Raw genomic sequence first — 22,574 nt, forward strand, 5'->3', positions numbered from 1 at the left:
GTCCCCACGTACTGGGCTCTAACTGGATCAGCCTCGCCTCGGCAATGGCAGGGGTTCCCAGCGCACATGCGGACCAGGCCAAACACTTGGGTCAGGTTTTGTATGTCTTCCTGGCAATATGAGCTGGACAGTCATCTGGTCACCATAGCCGGCGTTGGCTTCTGGTACTTCGTGCTGTGTTTGTTTGTTTGTTTGTTTGTTTCTTTCTTTCTTTCTTTCTTTCCTTCTTTTCCTTCTTTTCTTTCTTCCTTCCTTCCTTCCTTCCTTCCTTTCTTTTTCTTCTTTTCTTTTTCTTCCTTTCTTTTCCTTCCTTCCTTCCTTCCTTCCTTCCTTCCTTCCTTCCTTCCTTTTCTTTGTTTCTTTCTTTCTTTCTTTCTTTCTTTTTTTTGATTTTATTTATTTATTTGAGAGACAGAGAGAGAAGGAGAGAGGGAGAATGAGCGGGGAGGGAAGGAGGCGCAGAGGGGGAAGCAGACTCCCCGCTGAGCAGGGAGCCCGATGTGGGGCTCAATCCCAGGACCTCGAGATCACGACCCACACCGAGGGCAGACGCTAACCCGATGGGGCCACCCAGGCACCCCTGTGTGTTCTTTTAAAAAAAAAAAAAAACTTCTAGGGCAGACTGAGTGGCTCAGTGGTTTAGCGCCGTCTTCGGCCTATGGCCTGATCCTGGAGACCCGGGATCGAGTCCCACGTCGGGCTCCCTGCAGGGAGCCTGCTTCTCCCTCTGCCTGTGTCTCTGCCTCTCTCTCTGTGTCTCTCATGAATAAATAAATAAATAAAATCTTTAAAAAAATAACAAACTTCTAGATGGAGAAACTGTGGATTTAACACTCACTTATGGAAGAAGTAACTTTGATAAGAACCAGGTGGGTTTTTCTTTACTGGTTTTGTGTTTTTGTTTTTCGCATCTCACGGACTCTCGCTGGCAGGGTCCTGCTGTGGGCACGTGCTGTGACCTCCCCGGGGGGCCACCGGCCCCGGGCTCTTCCCTGCTGGGACTCTGGTGCTGTCTCTGGCGCAGACTGTGGGGGACGCCTGCCTCTCCCTGCTCCTCTCACTCCTGCCAGGGCACACGCAGCTCATGGCATTTCTCCCATCTTCATTTCTTCAACCTTACACCTGCATCATATATATATATTTTTTAACACACACCTTTGTTTTTCGTGGAGGGTGGAGAGGCAGAGAGAGAGGGAATCCCAAGCAGGCTCCACACCCAGCAGGGAGCCCGACAAGGGACCCGATCTCACAACCCCGAGATCATGACCTGAGCCGAGGTCAAGAGTCGGAGGGTTAAGGTTCTGAGCCGCCCAGGCGCCCCACGGCTGTGTCTTGGTAACACAAGCAGACCTGCCTTTAGGTAGTTCATCATTAGGTGCAAGTAACTGTTTTAGACAGACCCGGGGGTAGTTCTTCAGGTTATTAAAAAGGATTTTTCAGCTTGGTGGTCTTTGCCAGCCGGCTCCCGGGAGTGTGAGATTCTCTGGTGTGTCTGAGCAGGCACACGAGTCACTAGCAGCTTGAAGAGAGGCTTGGCACTCTTTGCTAAACTTGCAGGTGCTTTCAGAAATGGAGGTAGAAATGAGTAACGAATAATAATAATAATAACAAATAATAATAAAAGGAAATTTGTGGAGTCCTCTATAGAGGCTTTGCAAAGCTCGAGTACTCATGTTCCCATGGGTGTAGGAGGTCTCCATCCCTGATCCTCTGCAGGACGGAAGAAGCGCTGCTGCAGACATTTCTGCACTGGTGGGGGGTAGATGGTGGTGGCTGGATGCCGCCTCCGGGAACCCCTCCAGATGCACCAGGACCACGACGCTCCCGCACCCATTTTCAAGGCCTTCATCAATGACCCATGACCCTATCTCCATTCTCCCACTCTTCTCCTGATATTTACCTTTTAGGTACCAAGGCCTTGCCCTTCTCCATGAATGATCAGCATCTGGAGATTTAGGCCACGAAAAAAAAAAAAACAATAGGATCCGACTTCCTTTTCAAACTGGGGCACGCACCCAGCTTTTCCCGACGGTCACTGTGGTGCCGGGCTGGGTCTTCCCCTCAGCAGCCCCTCTTGTCAGGGGTGGCACTGAGGGTGGGTGGGGTGACAGTCCCTCTCACCACCCTCCTGCTCTAGAGCTGGGCCCCCTGGGGAGGTGGAGCCGCTCCCCCGTGGGTGCCGGGGCCCCGCGTGGGGAGCCAGCGACCTTCCTCCGGGGCTCCAGATATCGAGCTGGGGAATGAGTAATTGGGACTCGCCAAAGTGTTTAAACACCAGAATTGAAATTAATGTCCTCTCATTGCTGGCTACGCTGACAATACATTACAGCAAACACCTTCCCAAAGTGAAATGAATGTTTGTTTATCCTCATGAAATATACATCAAAACATGTTGGTGGGAGAAGCCCTAATGACGGAAGGGGCCAGGTTTCCGTTAATTCCCGGCGAATAGTTAACCAAAGTGGAGTCGTTTTTCCTTTCCTATCCTCTCTTTTCTTTCCTTCCTTCTTTTTCTCCTCTTTTTTTTTTTCTTTTCTTTTCTTTTTTTTAGAATAACCTGTCCACAGCTGTGTATCTAGGACATTAATATGGGTTTAATGAAAACTCCAGTTGATCTGTCCAAAGATATTGATGAGCATTGCCCAGCTGTATTAATCATCTCCTTGAGGGAGGAAATGAGGGAATGGGCGAGCAACATCCTGTCAGATGCCAATCCAGATGAAGAGATGTGGGAAAAAAAAAAAAGAAATTATTTTTTAACCCTCTGTAGCCCCATCCTGTTTCCTGGGACGCGGACTGGGCCAGGAGGGAACGGGAAGGACCCATGACAGCACGGGAAATTCTGGGGGGCACATCGCCTGCGAAATCATTAAGCTGGTGCCAATAAATCCATTACTGTTAATTATATTGAGAGGGCCAACGATCCACTGACAATATCCCGTTATTGATTTTCATTCGCCGGGAATCGATGTTCTGGCTTTAATCTCTTTGGTGTGTTCATTTGTTGGTTTCTTGCTGCCTCTCCTCATCTCTTTCTCCCCATGCCCCTGCTCCCCACAGCCGGCTGCCCCCTCCCCCCATGAGCCTTCACAATAATCCAGTTCCCCTCTCACTGGTGATACAGTTCTCTCCCTAAGTGCCAAATGTTTCTTGATAGGAACAAGCTACATTTCTTTATGGCTTATGGCAAACTGCCTTGATTACTTCTACTGCTGTACCCATTATGTGAATTAAATATGTATTCAGTTGCATGCTGCTTGCGATGTTATTGCAGGGTGACATATGGTACTGACTCAATTAGAATGAGACTAGCATTAGATAACCCTTCTGATTACATGCATCCTGACCGGCTCCTCCTCGGCCTCCCCTCCGTGCACCCGCTCGCTCCAGTGTCTGCAGGCTGCAGGTTTTCATTATTGGTTATCATCGCCACCACCCTGGATGCGGGTGGGGGCTTGGAGGGGGGCTGTGGGTCTCTGGGAAACAGGACGCGTCAGGCAGATATAAAAAGGTTGCTGGGAGAGGAATAGTCAGGGCTCTAAGCTTGGATTTGGAATTAACCTCTAAAATTATATTCTTTGGAAGTGGTTGTCAGGCCTGCGAGGAGAGGAGACCAGAAAGGTCTCTCTAGGGTTGGAAGATCAGAAAAGGGGGAACAAAAATTTACTGTGAAATGGCTTTTGTGTGTGTGATTAGTTGGGCTCACTTTAAAAATTCTTCATTTAGAAATGATGCCTTTTTCCTCCCTGGAGGAGAGGCAGCACCCATTCTAACACCAATACCCTTTTTACATAGAGCATACTCGTCTTCAGTGTGTGTTAACAGGCTTGATTCTCATCGGCACCTGGTAATGCAGGTAGGGTAGGAATGGTCGCCCCCATTCCACAGATGGAGTAGTGGAGACAGAGACCCTAAGTTACACTGTAACTCAAGGTCGTAATGTCATTTGGTGGCAAAATGAGGAGGAATCCTTAAAAATGCCGAGGATGCTGAAGGACAGCTCAAGGGTATGCTATGAAGCCACCAAGAGTTGTTAAACCTTAAAAACCAAACCAAACAACACAGAAAAGAAAGGAAGTATTGAAGCGTCCGGAGCAGGGGCAGGAGTGGCTGGGATGTTGCGTCCAGCCGCAGCACAATTCATGGCAGAGAACAGCTGACACACAACATTTCCTTCTGAGGAGTGATTTTCTCTCCTTGATCCTGTCACCATGTTGGAAGCTGTTCTAACCTCCTGTCCTTTTGTTTTTCCTGCTCAGTCACTTCTGCTCTCACTGAGTGAGAGCCCAGGGACCCACCCTTTCAACCTCGTCTAGCTGCAGTCTGAGGCTGGGGCAGACCCTTCCCGGTCTAGGGCCCCTCCAGGGCCTGCAGGCCATCTTGGATTTTCCCGCGGCCGACAGAAAAGCTGCTGGACCCCGCACTGCCTGACTGGCTGTTGCACCACCATCCAGAGGGACTTCTTGTCCGTGACCAGCTCAAGTCTGTTTGAACATCTGCTGTATATATTTGTGTGTACCACACCATATGCTAGGGGAAATATAAAAAGTTTATTTGGTATATGGTCACTGGCCATCGGCTGCTCATACCCAAAGAGAAAACAAGTATCAAAAAGGATGGTATGAACTCAGAAATGCTATGGATGCACTTATGAATCTTAGGATTTCTAGAATTATGCTGTCATTTAGCTTTGAGTATAGGTGGCATTAAAAGTATTTCCTGGATGGATGGATGGATGGATGGATGGATGGATGGATGGATGAATGGATGGGTGGATGGATGGATGGGTAGGTGGCTGGGTGGGTGGCTGGGTGGGTGGTTGGATGGGTGGGTGATTGGATGGGTGGGTGGGTGGGTGGATGGATGGATGGGTGGGTGGATATAGGTGGGTTGATGGGTGGGTGGATGGGTGGATAGGTGGGTGGATAGGTAGGTGGATGGGTGGGTGGGTGGATGAACCATAGCATCACTGAGGCAGGTTTCCATGGAGGAAATGGGATTCCTTATAGACAATACAAACATCCATCCTCATCCTACTCCTCACCACTTACTGTCCCATTACAACAATGATCACTACTTTATATAGCCCTGTACTTTGAAGCAATCCTTCAAGAAACACTGAGGAGATAAACAAGCAAAGATAAATAAGCAAATAATTACCCGTTGAGGCCAGGTAGGAGGGGTGGATGGGGGTATGGGGATAAGAATGGGAGCAAGACCCAGCAGCATATGGGAATCATTACATACATATTGTAGATGTATTTTTTACAATGTAAACGTGTTACTTATTTAAAAATAATATGTGTTAAAATCAAGAAAAATTCCAGGAGCATTAGCTTACCTGATCTGCACAGCAACTGTGTCTGTGAAGGGGGCGGGTTACTTTTGTTAGGTATTAATTTCACATAAGGAAACCGAGGCACAGAGAGGTTAAGCAAAGGATGCAGGATCATAGAGCTAGTAAGTTGTAGAGTCAAGACTAAACCCAGATTGGGTGGTTTCCACTATAGCACATGGCTTCTGTGAGCCTTGGCCCAACTGTGCTGATCCCAGAGGGGAGCCTGTGTGAATAGGGTCTTCCCTGGGACCTCGGTTTGCCAGCACAGCTCTGTGTGTGTGTACTGAGGTCTCTGCACATGGGGGAGGACGTTGGGTAGGGACCCTCCCAGCGCCACTGTTACATGGCAGAGTTAAACTCCCATGGACAGATGTGGCTTGGAGTTACAAAAAGAGGCATCTCTGAACCGGCCCTATAGTTCATATTGCTTGGGGAGGCAGGAGACATCAATCAGGCTAGTTTAACCTGGTCCTTAGGATGGCCTTGCCATTCCCTGGGTGCCTGCTGAGGAGCCGGGGAGGTACAGATGCACTATTCAAAAATTCATGTTAGCCATTTCACATTTATGAAAGACTTAGGTCAGTACCTGTTTTTGCTAACTGGAAGAAATCTGAAGGGGATTTTCACTTTCACGAGAAAAAGTAAGGAACAAAAAGACCGTTCAGTGTTGGCTTTGCAGCAAGCCTCTCGGAGGCAGTGCGTGCCTGGACAGGGAGGGGCACCGTCCAGCTCTTCTCGGGAGCCACACTCGGGGTCTCAGCTGCCACAACTCTGACCTGTGTCCGCGAGCACCTGTGCTTTGTCTCCCTGTATATTGTGCATCCCTCGGCAAGATGTGTCCTAAGGTATCAGAAAAGCCTGAGAGAGGTTATTTTTTGGGTCTGGGAATGCTCAAAAACATCTCCATGTAAGTTATTGGTGATTGAGTCTTTGCTTTATGGCATCTTGGCTCAGGAGAGGTTTCATAGGATGCTGCTTCCCGATAGCCGGGGAAACTTGTGTGACAATTATCATAATACCTAGAAGGACCTGGGCCCAAGTCTGGCACCGGAAAAGCCAAAAAATGGTTAGTCTTGTAAACTGAGTAAAATATGGTGCATATTTTTGAGAGCAAAGTGTGATGGCATTTTCATGGCACCCTTCAGGTCCCTGTGTCCCCTGACCATCCCCAAGTTGCTTAGGAGCGCTCCCTTCTCACCATCCGTCCCCACCCTCTCCTCTTTCTCCATCCCCTCTCTCTGGGGCTGCCTCAGGTAGCAGGAGAGAGGGAGAGCTGCGCCATTGGCTGTTCTAGTGTGTTCTCAGTACGTCTGTTGTTCCATTTGCAGCTTTCACGGATGTTTGCTTTACAGGCCCGGCTAATTCATGGCAAGGCTTTTCTGTGAGCATCACACAGCCAGTGAAGAATGGGTTTGTCCACAGACTCCATGAAAGTGTCTCCTGTCCCAAACACCACAGTGCCTTCCTTTTGGCAACATGTTGCTAGCCAAATGTATATTATGCCCCTGTTTGATCTTTGGAAGAGTTGGGACAATATCCTCCCTTTATGTGGGTCATATTCTGTTTCATTTTCATCTAAAACTGTCCATTGTATCTTCTGCACTTCCTGACCCAGATCCCACCTTATCCCACCTTCACGAAGCCTTCTGGGACTATTCGAGACCTCACAGCTACCCGTCTGTTGATTCTGAGATTTCCAACTTTCTTCAATAACTTCTAGAAGCTTCTTTGCTTCTATTGAGGGGAGATTTCTGCCTCTCCAGTTGGAATCTCCCCATTGACAAGTCCAGTCTACACCCTTTCCAATTCTAGACTCTTGCTGTATTCGATACCTATGACTTTTCTATCATGAATCTTCCATTCCTCCTTGATTTCCATTTTATCCTACTTGCCTCATAGTTGTGTGGTTGGGACTTCTCAGTTAACTTCAGTGATGCCTGTCTCTCAACTCACCCCTGAAATATTCCCCACTATTACTCATGACTTCATTTATCCGTGCAATACTCACGGCTCACAAAGGTATCTGCTTGTAGTCTCACTGAGGACAGGGACCTTACCTTTCTGCATCCCCAGTGAACAGTACAATGTCTGAACCAAAGCAAATACCCAGTAAATATTTATTGAACAAATGGTAAATTACTAAAGTCTATATTTTCAGCCCTGGTTGATTCTGTGAGTTTCAGATCTGCACGTGTAACTGCCTGGCCGGCATTTCTTCTTCACCCATATGCAACGGTGCCCTCCAGCCCTACACGGCCAGAGCACACCTTCTCAACCCCCCAGGCCACATCAGATCCTCCTCCTATATGCTTTCTCTCTTTCATTTGCCCAATCCAGAGATCTCATTTCACATTTCAGACTCTTAACTTCTTCCTAAGCCTGCAGCATCCCTCTTCCCCACCTTCCATCTAATCACTGGACAATCTGTGTTAATTCTAGAAGCAGGCATTTATTGAACACTTTATGCCAGGCTTAATGCCAGATGAGGGAATACCAAGGTAAACACACCACCCTAACAATGTCTCATATCCTCTTCTCCCCCCATCTGCCACACTCCTGGGTCAGGCCCTCGCCATCTTTCACCCAGACAGCTACGTTGACCTCTTAGCTGGTATCTCTGCCCCTAATATCTTACAGCTGTTCATCCTCTCTGAGGCCCACCATGACACTCCTAACATGCAAACCTGCTTGCCACACCCCTATTGAGAATTCTTCACTGTCAGCTCCAGTGTCAAAAGCTAAAGTCCCAAAACTATAGTTGTGTGAAGTATGTTGATGGAATTTTGATATTAATAATAGGCTAAGACCTGAGATTCGGAAATTATTTAGAATTTTAAACTAATTCAAATTATCAACATTCAAACGTCGCTTTCACTCACTTGAATTCCTATATGCTTTCTTGAAGAGAAGTAGCTTTATAGTCTGCTGGGAACTGGGCATTTCTCTGGGTGCACACTCCGGAGTATGCCCTGAATCTGAGCATCATTGAGCATGCATCATGGGCATGACATTGAAATCTACAGGATGAACTCTGAAGGTGTTGGCATATGTACATGAGCCTTGTGATCTAGGCCTTGTCTATTTACTTCACCAGGGCTCTTTCCCACCATTTTCTTCTATCTCATTGTAGGCTACAAATACGTAGAGTTCGCTACAATACCTAGCACTTGCCACACTTTTCCTTATACCTTTGGAGATTGTCTCCTCCACCAGGGATTCCCTGTACCCACCATCCCTAAAGTAAACTACAGCTAATCATTGAAACCCTAGCAGAGACCTTGTCCGAATATTCTGACTCAGCCCTAGATATTCCTTCTTCTTTGTATTCACTTTGCCTTATATATTCTTTCATTGTAAATTATATTACCTAGTCTCTGTAATTTTAGTTTTTACATGTTTATTTTCCAATTGGACTCTAAGGACTCTGAGGTTAATGTCTTTCTATTGTGTTTCTATTCTTCTTGCAATTGTTTAGCACAGGCTTAGGTGTTTAGTAGATGCTCTATAATCATTCACTGTATGAACTAGGGAGTCACGTGGGCACCATCTTAGCCAATGGTCTCAACATTCTCCAGAATAGGCAATTTTAGTACCATATCTTACCTTGATGGACTCAGGATGAGCCATAGACAGGGAGTCTGAGGAGTGAGCCCTAGCTCATCCATGAGTGGTTATATGGCTTTAGACATGTTACATAAAACTTAATATGCCATTGTTTGTGTGTGCATGGTCTCTATGTTGGGAGTGTCCTATGAAATGTTTGCTTGGACCATGTTGGAAGATCTATATTGGGAAGTATAAGAAATAGGTTGTAACAGATAAAGTGGTTGGCACTGACAGTGTGGCATTGAAAGTCTAGCAGAGGGCTTCAAGCAAGAAGTGGAGACCCTGTGGGGGTGCCTGGGTGGCACAGTTGGTTGAGCATCGACTTTTAGTTTTGGCTCAGGTCATGATCAGGGTCATGGGATCTAGCCCTGCATAGGGCTTAGTGCACAGCAGGGAGACTGCTTGAGACTCTCTCTCTCCCTCTCCCCCCTGCCCCTCCTGCTTGTGTGTTCTCCCTCTTTTAAATCAATCAATCAATCAAAAAGAAAAGAAGTGGAGACCCTGTAGTTGTTTGAACATAGATGACACTTACTGAAATCAGAGTTAAGGACTTCTATTCTGATAAAAATGTGGATGTATACTAGACTGAAGAGGAAGATTGAAGACAAAGAAGGTCAGCCAGGAGACAAGAGGACCTGGGGTCTGGGTAGATGAAGTGGTATTTTGAGAATGAAATGCCTCGGACTGTTTTGAAAGAAAGATTAACAGTGTGTGGTGAGCATCTAGATATGGAAGTTGAAGGAAAAGTAGGAGTCAGGAATAGTTGAATCATTTAAATCATTGATTAATTTGGATTCCACAAAAAAGTTTCAGATGGGAGATGACTTAGTACATAAAAAAAAAAAGCTATTTAACGATTATAACTGTCCCAAAATAGCCAGAGGGTGTGGTCACAGATTCCTGCTTTATCATGTAGCTGTGGGAAATGATGCTTTGCTGGGATTGCCCTAGAGGCCTTTTCTGAACTGTGTGCAAGTTCGAACTAGACTCTGAGTTCTCTTCCATCTCTTTATCTATGTGTCTGTGTTTCTGTGTTACCTGGGAAAATGGGCTTGACATTAATAAGGACAAAGAAATTAGGAAAGGGCGGGAATTGGAATACCTGGTAGAGTTTCGTTCATTTCATGTTGTGGTAGATCTTTCAGTTTCATGGAATATTGTGATTGCTTCTGTGTATTGTTGATTTTCTTATGGGCCATGTGCCTGACATTCATTCGACTTTGTTTCTCCAGAGAAAAATATGTAATCTGCTAGCATCATGCTCTATTTTCCGGTGATTTCCGAGACTTTGCTTTTTAGATCTTGGACCTCCTTTCTGGGAGGAGCCAGAGTTTCTTCTTGTGGACCAGAGTAAAATATAGTGAGAAAGAAAAAAAAAAAGAAAAAAAAATATAGTGAGAAAGAATTTTGACTTTGGAGTCAGACTGACTTGAGGTTGTGTCCCGAGTCTTCCATCTACTGTGTGACATTGGGCAGGTTACCTAATTTCTCTCTTGTCTGTTTTCTCAGTACTAAAAGTAGAGATAGTAATATCACCGACTTCATAAGGTTTGGGGGGAGTATTATGACGATGATAATAGCTAATATTAATTTAGGGGTTGTGCACCAAGCACTGTGTTATTTATGTTTAGTATTAACCCTCCCTCCAAAGCCTGTGAGGTAAATACTGTCATTGTCCCCACTATATCGACCAGTAAACTGAGCTCAAAGGGCTTAAAAAACTTGCCCTAATTACCCATGGTTGGAACTGGCAGATTAGGAATTTGAATTTGGGTTGAATGACTACGATAGCTGAGCCCTTAACAACTGAAAACTCCACAGCCTCCCAAATCTCTCTTTTTCTGTGAAAATCTGAAAGCTCTCCTAAGACTCCCATTTAAAGTAATCACCCCTTCTACCATGTTTCTATAACAAAATGCCTGTAGCTTTAATTAGCATGTATTTTTCTAATTATTCAACTCCTAATTTTAGCTAGTTGTTCATATGTCCCTCTCTCTTCACTAAATTATAAACTTTGGAATGTAGGAACTGTGCCTACCTATGCATTTTCCCTCTAGTGCCTTCTTTCTACATAGGCATTCTCAGTATTAATTTGTTGGAAAATTCTATGAAAGGCTCAGCTCACTCTTTCCCTAGGGGACATCTTTGGTGCCGTGAGGTCACCTTTCCCTTTCTGTCACCAAAATAGAAAAATTAAAGTGTCAGGGAGTACTGTAAGCAGCACTAATGAAATGTGATCATTTAAAATAATGAAATAACATCATTTAGTCTGATGATGATCCTTATATCTACTCTCCCACCCCCCAAATAAAAAGTTATAAAAGCAGAAGTGATCTTTGCCTCAGTAAGTTAGACTGTTTGTGATATTTGGAATTGAACTAGACAAGAAATGAAGTATCAGGAACCAGTTCCTCCTTGCCTCCAGGCATCAGACATGCTGTATCCTATTTGGTCTTAGCTTTTTCTCACATTTGCCCCTTCTGTTGGAATGCAGGCATTCCTCTGAAGCTTTGCAGGAAGTGCCTTAGACATGCTGGAGTCTGACCTTCCCTCTGTGGGGAGCATGTCTGGGGAATCAGTATGAGTACCCTTCAGGGTACCCTTTGTCAGGAGGGTTGGGCTCTGAGCCTGTCCTTTTCTCCATTCTGCCACAGACTGAGATGGAACAAAGAAAGTCCGTGGCCCCTTGCGTAGGAGTCAAGGGAAAGCAAGACTCCCACCTCTGAATGCTCTTAGGGTTAGAAGTGCCTTATAACTGTTCTAGGGTGCAAAGTTGAGTGATAATAATGTTCCTGTTGGTAAAAACAATAACACACAGAGTATGTCATACTAATCAAAGCATTGTATACACTGTACCTCTTGTTTCTGTCGGATGGAAGGAATTACAGGATTGCGTTCGGCAGTATTCAGTGAAAGGCCTTCAGTTAGTTGTTTTGCCTCCTGTATCTTTATTCTTTCCTTATCCCAAATGAGTCTCTCTGATAGTTACTTCTCACCATTCAGAGCTCAGTGTTAGCAGCCTCGCCCGTCTGAAGTAACAGGGAGCCAGGACATGAGCATAGAAGGCCTCTATGTGACCAAAATAAAGGCACCATGCACTTCGGACTGTGCAGTTGACTCATCAGAGAGCCCAGAGGCCACCACCCAGAATCTCTTTGATCTTATTTCAGACACAATTCCAACGGTATGGTTGTCTGGTCTTCCAGCTCTTGCCAGAATATATATGTGGTCATGACTAATCCTTACTGAGCACAGTTCACCATTGCTAACTGCAGACCCTGGCTCGAGGGCTCACAGGTATTAACTCGGGTAATCCTCATGACCCCTGCTAGGAGCTGGGTAACAAGTTTGTCTCCATTTCCCCGGGGGAGGGGGTCACAGCATGGAGCTGCTCGAAAATAAGGGTCCATAGCCAATGGTCGGGTTTGGCTTCCACGATCTGGTCCCACAGCCGCGCTCTTAACTATAACACTACCGCCGTTGAAGAAGAGGAAGCTCCAGGAGGCAGTAAGACTGTGCAGAGGAGAGGAGAAAACTTGCACGGCCCAGCAGGTGGAGTTTATGTACAGTAGACAGGCAGGCTCCCACCTAGCAGTGGGTCTGGGTGGTAATTGGCATTCATAATGATAAATGATTTGGGTCACGAAGAGGAAGCCAAATTATGTTCAAGATTATCCATCTACCTATCTGTCTGGATATCTTTTTAAAGAAGCTAGATGGAAATATAACATGTTTTAAAATGATTTACATCCAGAATGATGAAAATAAACACAGTTTTGGTAACCACCTCCCCCGCGCCCCCAGAAGGTGGAGACGAGGCAGCTTTCCAGAGTGATTTATTTCTCGGTACTTAATGCTCCCTTGCCTTGCTGCCCGCTCTTGGGTTCCAGAGTTGCTGCTCCCTGGGTGTCTTCCCCCAGAACAAAGGTGGTGGGCCACCGCACTGCCTCCACCCCCTCTTGCTCCAGAAAAGATGACAAGAATTTATGAATCGCCCTGCACCGTGGATGGGGTGCCGCACGCTCCCTCAGCTCTGTGTTGCTCTGCCTCCACGGTGGCAGGTAGAGGGAGTGCAGTGCAGTGAACATCAGTCCTTTCGTGAACCACCGTGGAAATGGAAAGTGGTGGTGGTGGGGGGGGTTGGTCAGGGGAGTCGAGAGGAGGGAGGGGGTTGGTGGGAATCACTGCTTTGTCTGAAAGGGAAGCTCTGTGACTGTCCCTTCAGGTCTGTGAGGTGTCTGTTGGATGAGAAGGAAATTCTTCTCTTCTAGGCTTCCACCTCCCCTGGCCCCTTTATTTTATTTTATTTTTTTTCTCCCTTTGTAGAATCCTATAAAATAAAAAAGCCCAGCAGAAAGGGAGCTGTGATGCTGTCGTCCCTGGCGTTGATGTTATTTATTTTCCTCAGTTGCTGCTCTGGAAGCCCGGAGTTGACAGAGCGGTTTTGTAGAATAGAAACATTATAGACTGTTACTGTCAGAGTGTTAAATGTGATGGATAGAGAAATAGAGGCGAAGGAGGGGACTTAATACTGAGAGCCAGGGTGCTCATGGGAAAATAAACCATCCGCATATAAGAAATGAATGAGGTAATGTGGCGGGAGGTAATGGGCTCTCGCAACATGCCGGAACAGAGATGCTTATTACGGGGCGTGCTTAACCCTTGGCACGCTGGCTCCCCTTTGTGGGTTCCGGGGCTTCTCACTGGGTCCCTCTATGGGAGCCTGGGGGCTTTCCTTCTGGCGGGGGAGAGGGAATGTGGGGGAGCAGGGGGCCTAGCGTGTTCCTAATGACGCCTGGGCCTGCGCATCAGAGAGCCTGGGTGCTCCCCAGGGGATCTGGGGGAGGGGGGCTCTGCTGGTTTCTCCACTGGATACCCATTGGGAGCACTTGGATTACTTGGGAGGGCAGGAAATTCCTGGTGCTTGGCTCCCTTGCTTGACCCCCCCCACCCTCGCCCCCCGAAGAAGCCCTGCTGCTCTCCGAAGCTGGTGCCTAGCCCTGTGCCCCTGGCCCACCTGTCAGGGGGGAGGGAAGGGCAGAGAGGGTCATCTTTATTACCCCCCTGTCAAGCATGGTGCCTGCTGCAAGGTGATCCCATCAGGTGGGCACCCTGCATGGATGGGACACCCCAGGGACCCAGCCAGGCAGGTGGGGTGCAGTGCAGTGAGCTGAAATGTGGTTGGGTTCCGTGAGCAACATGCTTTTTCCCTCGGCACTGGGTTCCTGTGGCCTTTCCTACTCACTCTCGTGTCCTGCGTCTGACAAGGATTTAGTAAATTAGGAGGACTCAGCCGACCCGCCCCCCCCCTCCCCCCATCTACCTGCTGGGTGGCCTCGAGTGAATCATGTACTCTCTGGGCGTTAGTTTCTTCATCCATAACGTGGCTAAATTTATTATCGGGAGTAAACATAATCACGCTTATGAAAGTGTTGGCAGGCTATAAAACATTGTGCAAATACCAAAGTATTACCATTATTTCTGTTGTTAGTAACAGGACAATAAACACGCATTAAGTGATAAAGTGAAGAACTTCACCCAAGAAATCGTGTTTTCAAGTCAGCAGCTTCGCGTGCTCCAAGCAGTGCCATCCTCAGCGGATGCTAAAGTGGTGGTCACATGGTCAAGGACACCGCCCTGGTGGGACATTGGTTTCGTTGGGGACCCCGGAAACTGCAGTCACCCTAGAGCTGGGGTATTCGTCTTCTCTTCAAAGTTTCACGGAGTCACGGAGCTGCTGGATTTTGGAGAGAGAAGGGCTCATAGAGAATGTAGATCGTTGATTCTGTTTGGAACATGCTGCCTGCTGGAGCTCGGACCCCACCTCCAGCAGCTGCTGGATGTTTCCCTGGAGCTCTTCCATCCAAGATCTTCTTCAGCCCAACCTCATTCTCGGAGATGTGACTGCGCCCTATGAGGCCATGTCGCTAAGGGCCCTCATGATGATAAGATAGTCTACATTCTGGCGATTTTTTTTTTTTTTTGGATTGTCAGTTTGATTTCAGAGGTCCTTAGTATTTCCACAGGAGCAGAAGGACCTAGGTTGGGGGGTATGGTTGACCGTGGTCTAGACTCTGCTCCAAGTCTCAGGATGGCATAGGGTGACCACTGGAGGTGAGGGGCCAGTCTTACCTCCTGCTTCCTTTTCCTCTAGATCTCATCCTCGCTTCTGGGTCCACACCTGCCAGACAGGGTGGAAGTCTTGCTTTTTCGACTGCTCGTCCTGGGGATGTCCGGTCACCTGTCTCCGGTTTGTCCTGTGTATGTCCAGTCTCCGTCAGTCCTTCAAACTTTGTTGCCTTGTACTTTTCTCAACAACCATGGCCTGTATAGAATGTTCGTTTCTCTTGATTCCTCAGATTTGTAGACTATGTGTAACAGCTGGCTAGTTACAGTTTCTGGTGTTTGATTGTTTTGCATGAGAGCATCTTGTCTTATGAAGGATATTAAAAATTTCCTGAGAGGGATCTCTGGGTGGCGCAGCTGGTTTGGCACCTGCCTTTGCCCTAGTGTGTGATCCTGGAGACCTGGGATCGAATCCCACGTCAGGCTCCCTGCATGGAGCCTGCTTCTCCCTCTACCTGTGTCTCTGCCTCTCTCTCTTGCTCTGTGTGTGACTATCATAAAAAAAAAAAAAAATCCTGAGAAAAGTAGTATATCCTATATATATATATATTTTTTCCCTATGATTGGCCTTGCACACTACCCTCTTTTCTATTGATTTGTCATCTGTTTGTCTCTAATACTTTCTTCTCCCTATTTCCAGTCTTCCTCACCAGATTCTCAGTTCCTCCTAGAAAGAAGCATTGCCTGAGGTGTCTTTTGTTGTCCCAGGGCACGTAGTATATAACCTACCTTGTTTTTTTTTTTTTTTTTTTTTTTTTTAGCTTATTGACAGTTTTTAACAGAAAATGTTCTCTTCCTGCCTATGTCTACTTTATGTGCTCAGTCACCCTTATATCCAGCCTTGAATGGAGCAGGAAGGAATGCTAGGTGGACATGAAAAATAGTCCCAACTGATGACACAATCTTGTCTCTTGGTAAATAATATTGTTGGTGCATTAAGGTGAGAGTAGCTCTGGGGGGGTGTATCTAGCTCTGTGCTTAAGCATCTGCCTTCAGCTCAGGTCATGATCCCGGGGTCCTGGGATCGAGTCCCACATCAGGCTCCCCATAGGGAGCCTACTTCTCTCTCTGCCTGTGTCTCTGCCTCTCCCTGTGTGTTTCTCATGAATAAATAAATAAAATATTTTAAAAAAGAGAACAGCTCTGAGGGTAGAATGTGCTGGTGCATCTGAAGGCTTTCGACCAGTACCTGACACCAGAACTTGTTAGTTACCCCAGTAGTGCATCGGTGGTGGTCATGATGGTTGAGAAGCAGGAACAGTAGCAGTAATGCCTGATGCCCTCTGCCTTTTTTGCTTCATTTGTATTTTGAGAGAGTTCCGTATATTTGGGTAGAATCTGTAAGCTGAGGAAACCGCACGACTAGACCCTCTCTGTGTGAGTCTGCCTTGGGCTGGTGGGATCCTTCTGCCTCTTGCTTATTCTAAAGGCTGGAGCCTGTCATGGTGTCTTCCTGACGGCCTCTGTGGTCCTGGGACATTGTCTTCAAATGTGTCCCTATAAAAGCCAGCTCCACTTGGGTTCATGTGGCAGTGGGTGGGGAGGGGTGTATTTTTGGACCCAGTAGGTACAAACCCCTGGGTTTGTTTGAAATGTACAAGAAGGACAGTAACAAGGAAGAGGGGAGATCTGGCTCCTGGCCTTTTCGGGAGACTCTGCTTCTGTGCATCTAGGCCCCACTAGGATGCCTAAGTGGGTGGACATGGAGACCATAGTTCAGGAGCAAAGTGAAACAAGGCAGAGAAGGGCAGTGCTTTCCCCTTGTGAATCAGCTATTTTTCTAACTCCCTTTCTTTTCTGTCTCCCAGGCTGTAGCTCACAGCGCTGTTCGTTTCACCACCTGTTAGCTCAGAAGGGTGCACACTGCGCCCTTCATCTTGGGAATAGGGAACGCCTTTCGGGGGGGAATTGCTGGTATCCTTCAGCAGGTGAGACCAGTTAGCCTCCAGAATAACCTGGGCTGCTTATAAAATGCAGAGTCACAGGCAGGTTTGCTCTTTGGCCTAGGAATCTGCTTTTCATAAATAACCTCCCAGGGAGTAGATTCCTGCTGCACATACCTTACTCGTTAGGAAATACCTCTACCTTTGTGCCTCCTCCTGTTCCACCGTGGTGGTGCCTCACTTACTGGTCCTGAAGCTGAGGATCCACTGCCATGTGAGAGCATTTTATTTTTTTTTTTAAAGATTTTGTTTATTCATGAGAGACACAGAGAGAGAGAGAGGCAGAGACACAGGCAGAGGGAGAAGCAGGCTCCCTGCGGGGAGCCCGACATGGGACTCGATCCCAGGACACCAGGGTCACGCCCTGAACCGAAGGCAGATGCTCAACTGCTGAGCTCCCAAGGTGCCCCAACCATGTGAGAGCATTTTTTAAAAATTTTTATTTATTTATTTATGATAGTCACACACACACACACATACACACAGAGGCAGAGACATAGGCAGAGGGAGAAGCAGGCTCCATGCACCGGGAGCCTGATATGGGATTCGATCCCGGGTCTCCAGGATCGCGTCCTGGGCCAAAGGCAGGCGCCAAACCGCTGCGCCACCCAGGGATCCCGTGAGAGCATTTTAAATGCAGCCTGTGTGCTCACTTCAACAACACGTATAAAAAAATGAGAACAAGACGGAGAAGATTAGCATGGTCCTATCCAAGGATGGCTTACACATCTGTAAGGAAGTTCCTCTTAGTTCACTGAGCTCTGCACTTGTGATTTGTGCCCTTTCCTAAACCTGTTTTATATCCTGAAATTAAAAAAAAAAAGCATCTGTTGTCCTTTAATTAATGGCCCTCTGACTTATGACCCCAACCCAGGAACTTTTGACCTACATCAAGAACTTCTTTTGAGGAGACTAGAGAACTGGTATTACGGATCCAGGGTGTTCCTGTAGATGGCTGTCCCTGAAGGGTTGGTAAGATGCAAGTGCCTACATCTTTGTTCAAAAATCTAGTTTGTAGCAGTTGCGGGGAATGGGTGGCAGGAGTGAGCACTGCCTCTCCTTGTTCCTCCTGGCAGTCTGTGGTGACCACTGTTAGGATACCTGCGGTGTCCCCTGTACACGGGTTAGAATGTTGGCAGCTTGAACTGGGCTAGGAGAGCCTGTGACAGTGTTGCCCGGACGCTGCTGGAGATGGGGATCATGAGGGGAGAGTGAGAGGGTGCCCTGGATTTGCATTCACAAACGTGAATATGCTCACGAGCTCCAGCTTTTTCCAAGATCTCGGAGATGCGATTGTGTTTACTCACCTGCACGTGCACTGCCTCCTGCTGATAGAGTTGTGTATTTGTAGGTACCGTTAGGCATTTCCCTTCCACGCCGCAGCTTCCATACTGGAGCCACCTGTCCACTTAGAGTTGGCTGAGTTGTGTGTGTGAGTGTGTGCACTCACGTGGGTGTATGTGTATATGTTTACGCCTGTGTTTGGTGACTGGCCATCCTCTTCTCGTGGTCTCCTGTTAGGACTTGGTCTGTGCCACAGTGCAGAGATGCTTAACTTACCCTGCCGGTTCCACTGATGTCCAGCCATGACATGTCATCTGATTTTTGAAAACTTGGTGTTTGCAAACATCCTTGTTCCTCTCTGATTATCCCCCCTGTGCTATCGTAAATGTGTGAAGGCAGGGGAACTTCAGGACAATGGTCTAGAGGTGTGACAGAGGAGAACGTGTCTGGATTGTGTGGGTAGTGGGTTACTTGGTATAGGTTTGTATCATTGGAGTTGAGTTATAGTGGTGGGACCGGGGGAGGGAGACAGACAGACACACATGGACACAGAGACACTCAGATACAGACACACAGACGCTCAGATACAGGCACAGACACACAGATATACAGACATACAGACACACACATAGACCCACAGGCATTCAGATACAGACCGACACCTGGACAGACACAGACAGACGGACACCCAGATACAGACACACACACACAGATACCCAGATACAGACAGACAGACACACACCATAGACAGACATACAGACACACACACAGACACACAGGCATTCAGATACAGACAGACACACACAGACAGACATCTGGACAGACACAGACAGACACCCAGATATAGACACACACACACATATAGATACCCAGACAGGCAGACAGATACACACAGATACCCAGATAGAGACAGACACATACACCTAGATACAGACACACAGACACCCGGACACACACACGCACACACTCACAAACACACAGACACCCCGATATAGACAGACACACAAACACACATACAAAACTACACATATACATACAGACACACAGACACCCCGATATAGACAGACACACAAACACACATACAAAACTACACATATACATACAGACACAGAGACAGACAGACACGTACACACAGTATCTGTACTGACTCTCATGAGCCTAAACTCCTCCTGGCGGGGGTGACCTGTTAGCCAAGGGCCCAAACACGTGACACCGTGGGTCTCTCTCTCTCTCTCTCTCTCTGTCTCTCTCTCGGTCACAGCCATTTCTGCTGGCTGCACTCAGTTTCTGTCTGAACCGAGAAGCCCACATACTCTCAGGCCTGAGACGGGGAGGAAAGGAAGAGGAATGGCCTGTCCTCTGACCTTTCCTAAACCTCTTCTCCGCACAGCTCCAACAGCGCCCATGAGGACCGCGCCGCCTTGTTACGGTGGGCTCTGGCATTCAGAGCCACTTCCCTACAAATCTCTTTTTCTTGGCATTTCCTCCAATTTAACCACCCCTGAATTGCATTTGAATCAGTTGAGAGAAAGAGAGAAGGGGAGGAGGCTCCCCCCCTTGCTCTTGGAAAAGCAGCTCACAACCAGCTTTATTTGGTAAAACGCTGCAATAGATGCTTGTCAGAAATAATTTATTCCTGTTAGCTGTAATCTGAAGGAAAACAGATACAAGTCCTATAGTTAAAAAAAAAAAAGTAAAGTAGTCTTGCTTTCGCTGACAGTACAAAGGTGTCATATACAAGAAGGATTGACACAGACCAAGGGGTCTTGTGGGAAATATGATAATAACTATAAAGAAGACAGATTATTCCCCAGTTGCCAACATTCAAACCTTTTTACAGTCAGTTCAAACATATAAAACTTTATTGCTCTAGCAGAAAGGGGAACAATTTCTGGTTGCACAGCTTTCCCAGGGCTGGGTTTATACTGTCTGTGTTATTGCTCTATAGTGGCATTTTAAAGTTTATTGAACAAGACTTTTACAATTGAAGGAAGTATATAAAACTGTAAATTTATTAGATTTTTCAGGATAAGTGCCCTTTCTAGTTGTGCTCAAGAATTCGGAGCTACGAGAAACTGCTAGTTACAAGACTTATTAATATTAAAGGCTGAGACTACGCACATTTTATACCTTAACCGGTCTCAAAAATAATATTATTATATTACTGGGCGTCAAGGCTCTGATGCTGTGGAATTGGATGGCTACACACATGGAGGACTCTGAAATACCAGACGTGTTTATTTTTCACTGGCTAAAAAGTTAGCTCTTGTTATATCTTACTTTATCTGATTTGAACACAATCGGTCAGGATTACTCCTCTGTTCACTGAAGATCTCTCATGGTGGTTTTTTGGTCAGACTCTTGCTTATTTCCCAGCATTTCTCGGTGGAGGGCTACCGTGTTGAGTACAGGTGATGGGCTTTTGGAGCGTATTTTACGTGAGGTAATGTATCATGATGTCCCCCCCCAAAGCAGCTAAACATTCAAATAATCGAAATGCTCCTAAAAGGAGTTCTCTATTATGTTTTTCAACTTCTCTCTTTTTTAATTTTTTTAATTAAAATTTTTTTAATTTTTTTTTTTATTTCTTAAAAGCCTTTGAGGGACATGACTTAAGGAATTTTGTAATGTTTGTGATCATCTGTATCATGGTTTCTGACCATCTGCACTCTAGATTTTTTAGGCCAGAAGATTCTTTGTTGTGGGGGCTGTGCTCTGCTCTGTAAGGTGTTCAGAGGCATCTCTGTTCTCTACCATAGTAGCCAGTGTCCCCGTTATTCCACTGGGACAGCCAAAAATGTCTCCAGACATTGCCAGGTGCCCTCTGTTCGGGGGAGGGGTAATCATCCCTTGTTAAGAAGCACCCATTTATTTTATTTTTTATTTTTTTAGAAGATTTTATTTATTTATTTATTTGACACAGAGATGGAGAGAGCACAAGCAGGGGGAAGCAACAAAGGGAGAGGAAAAAGCAGGCTCCCCGCACCTGATGTGGGGGTGGGGGATGTGGGGCTCGATCCCAGGACCCCGAGATCATGACCTGACCCAAAGGCAGACGCTTAACCAACTGAACCACCCAGGTACCCGAAGAACCACTCACTTACCCATTATTATACTATGTCTTTGAAAACAAATTTTTTTACTATAAATAATTAAGTATATGATGTGGGTTGTATCTGGTAATTAAAAAAAAAAAAAACAGTCACCAGATATGGTCCATGATAGGCTTTTTTAACTTTCAGAAATGTCTGACTGTGGACTTCTCTTCAATCGTGTGTTTGTTACCCAAGGAATATGACTAACTCAGTATTTGAAGTGTTCTGTGGAATTTCTCGGGACTAAATTACTCCATAATAAGAAATGTCCTGTTTGCTTGCCTGAGTCCGACGGCCCATATTTACGGGGATATCCATCTCTGAGTCTGGAGGGCGTATTCTTTCTGTATTATCTTAGGGCTCACCATTTATATATATGTTAGCCTCTGTGATTTTTCAAACGCATGTGCAGAATCATATGTACATACACATACACACATTTACATTACGAGCCTTCACAGTGAAGGATTTCAGAGGGATGGAGACATTTGGATTATAATTTTCTCACTTGACATATTTAATGTGGATGTACCATCAACTTGCCTTTAATTTTCAATTTGTGTTCGAGAATTTTTTTTAACCTCATCAGAAGGTTTTATTAGTGGATACATTAAAAACATTCAAAGAGGTTGTTTATAGCACCTGTTCACCTTCGTGCCACCTAATGTTAGGGAAGTACCTACGTGTGAATGGCACTTTGATTTGGGATTTTGTGCTAATTTGCCTAATGGCCATAGCGTTTACAGAATAATTAAGACAATATGTTTTCAAAAGAGAGTAAATTATAACAGGCCTTTTGTTTTTTATTGCTTGCTGCAATTTTGGAAGTCTGTTTGCTTTTTCCCCCCTTCTTTGTAAAAATTTTAGACACTTGTGACTTAGTAAGGTGTACCTCGAAAGTGTCTTGCTTCTGTTACTATTTTGTGGAGCCACTGATCTTTCCTGTCCCCGTGGCCTTGGATGGTTGGTGATGTTAGCCGTGAGGCAATGTGTCCTTTCTCCTCCTCTTGCCATCTCTCTAGGTCATTGGGCCCCTACCCTGTAGGTGCATTGAGGTTCTCTTGTGTGAGGATGTGTGACCTCCCTAAAATGTATGCTATAACTCACTTTATTTATTGATGTTTCTGGTAAGCTGGATATAAAATACGTGATTGGAAAGCGGATCATACAGTTGGAAAGTTG

At 46.2% G+C, this 22,574-nt stretch overlaps 1 protein-coding gene and 1 non-coding gene across 3 annotated transcripts in view; both read left to right on the plus strand.

Moving 5' to 3' along the window:
• The window catches only part of PBX1 (PBX homeobox 1), a 291,605-nt gene that overhangs the window by 121,574 nt on the left and 147,457 nt on the right, over window positions 1-22,574 (plus strand). The window lies entirely within an intron of this gene.
• On the plus strand, window positions 17,659-17,764 carry LOC121472402. The gene has a single exon (XR_005982884.1). It is a non-coding gene; the product is annotated as a U6 spliceosomal RNA (small nuclear RNA).

This window comes from Vulpes lagopus, chromosome 11 (assembly GCF_018345385.1).
Source record: "Vulpes lagopus strain Blue_001 chromosome 11, ASM1834538v1, whole genome shotgun sequence".
Lineage (NCBI taxonomy): Eukaryota > Metazoa > Chordata > Mammalia > Carnivora > Canidae > Vulpes > Vulpes lagopus.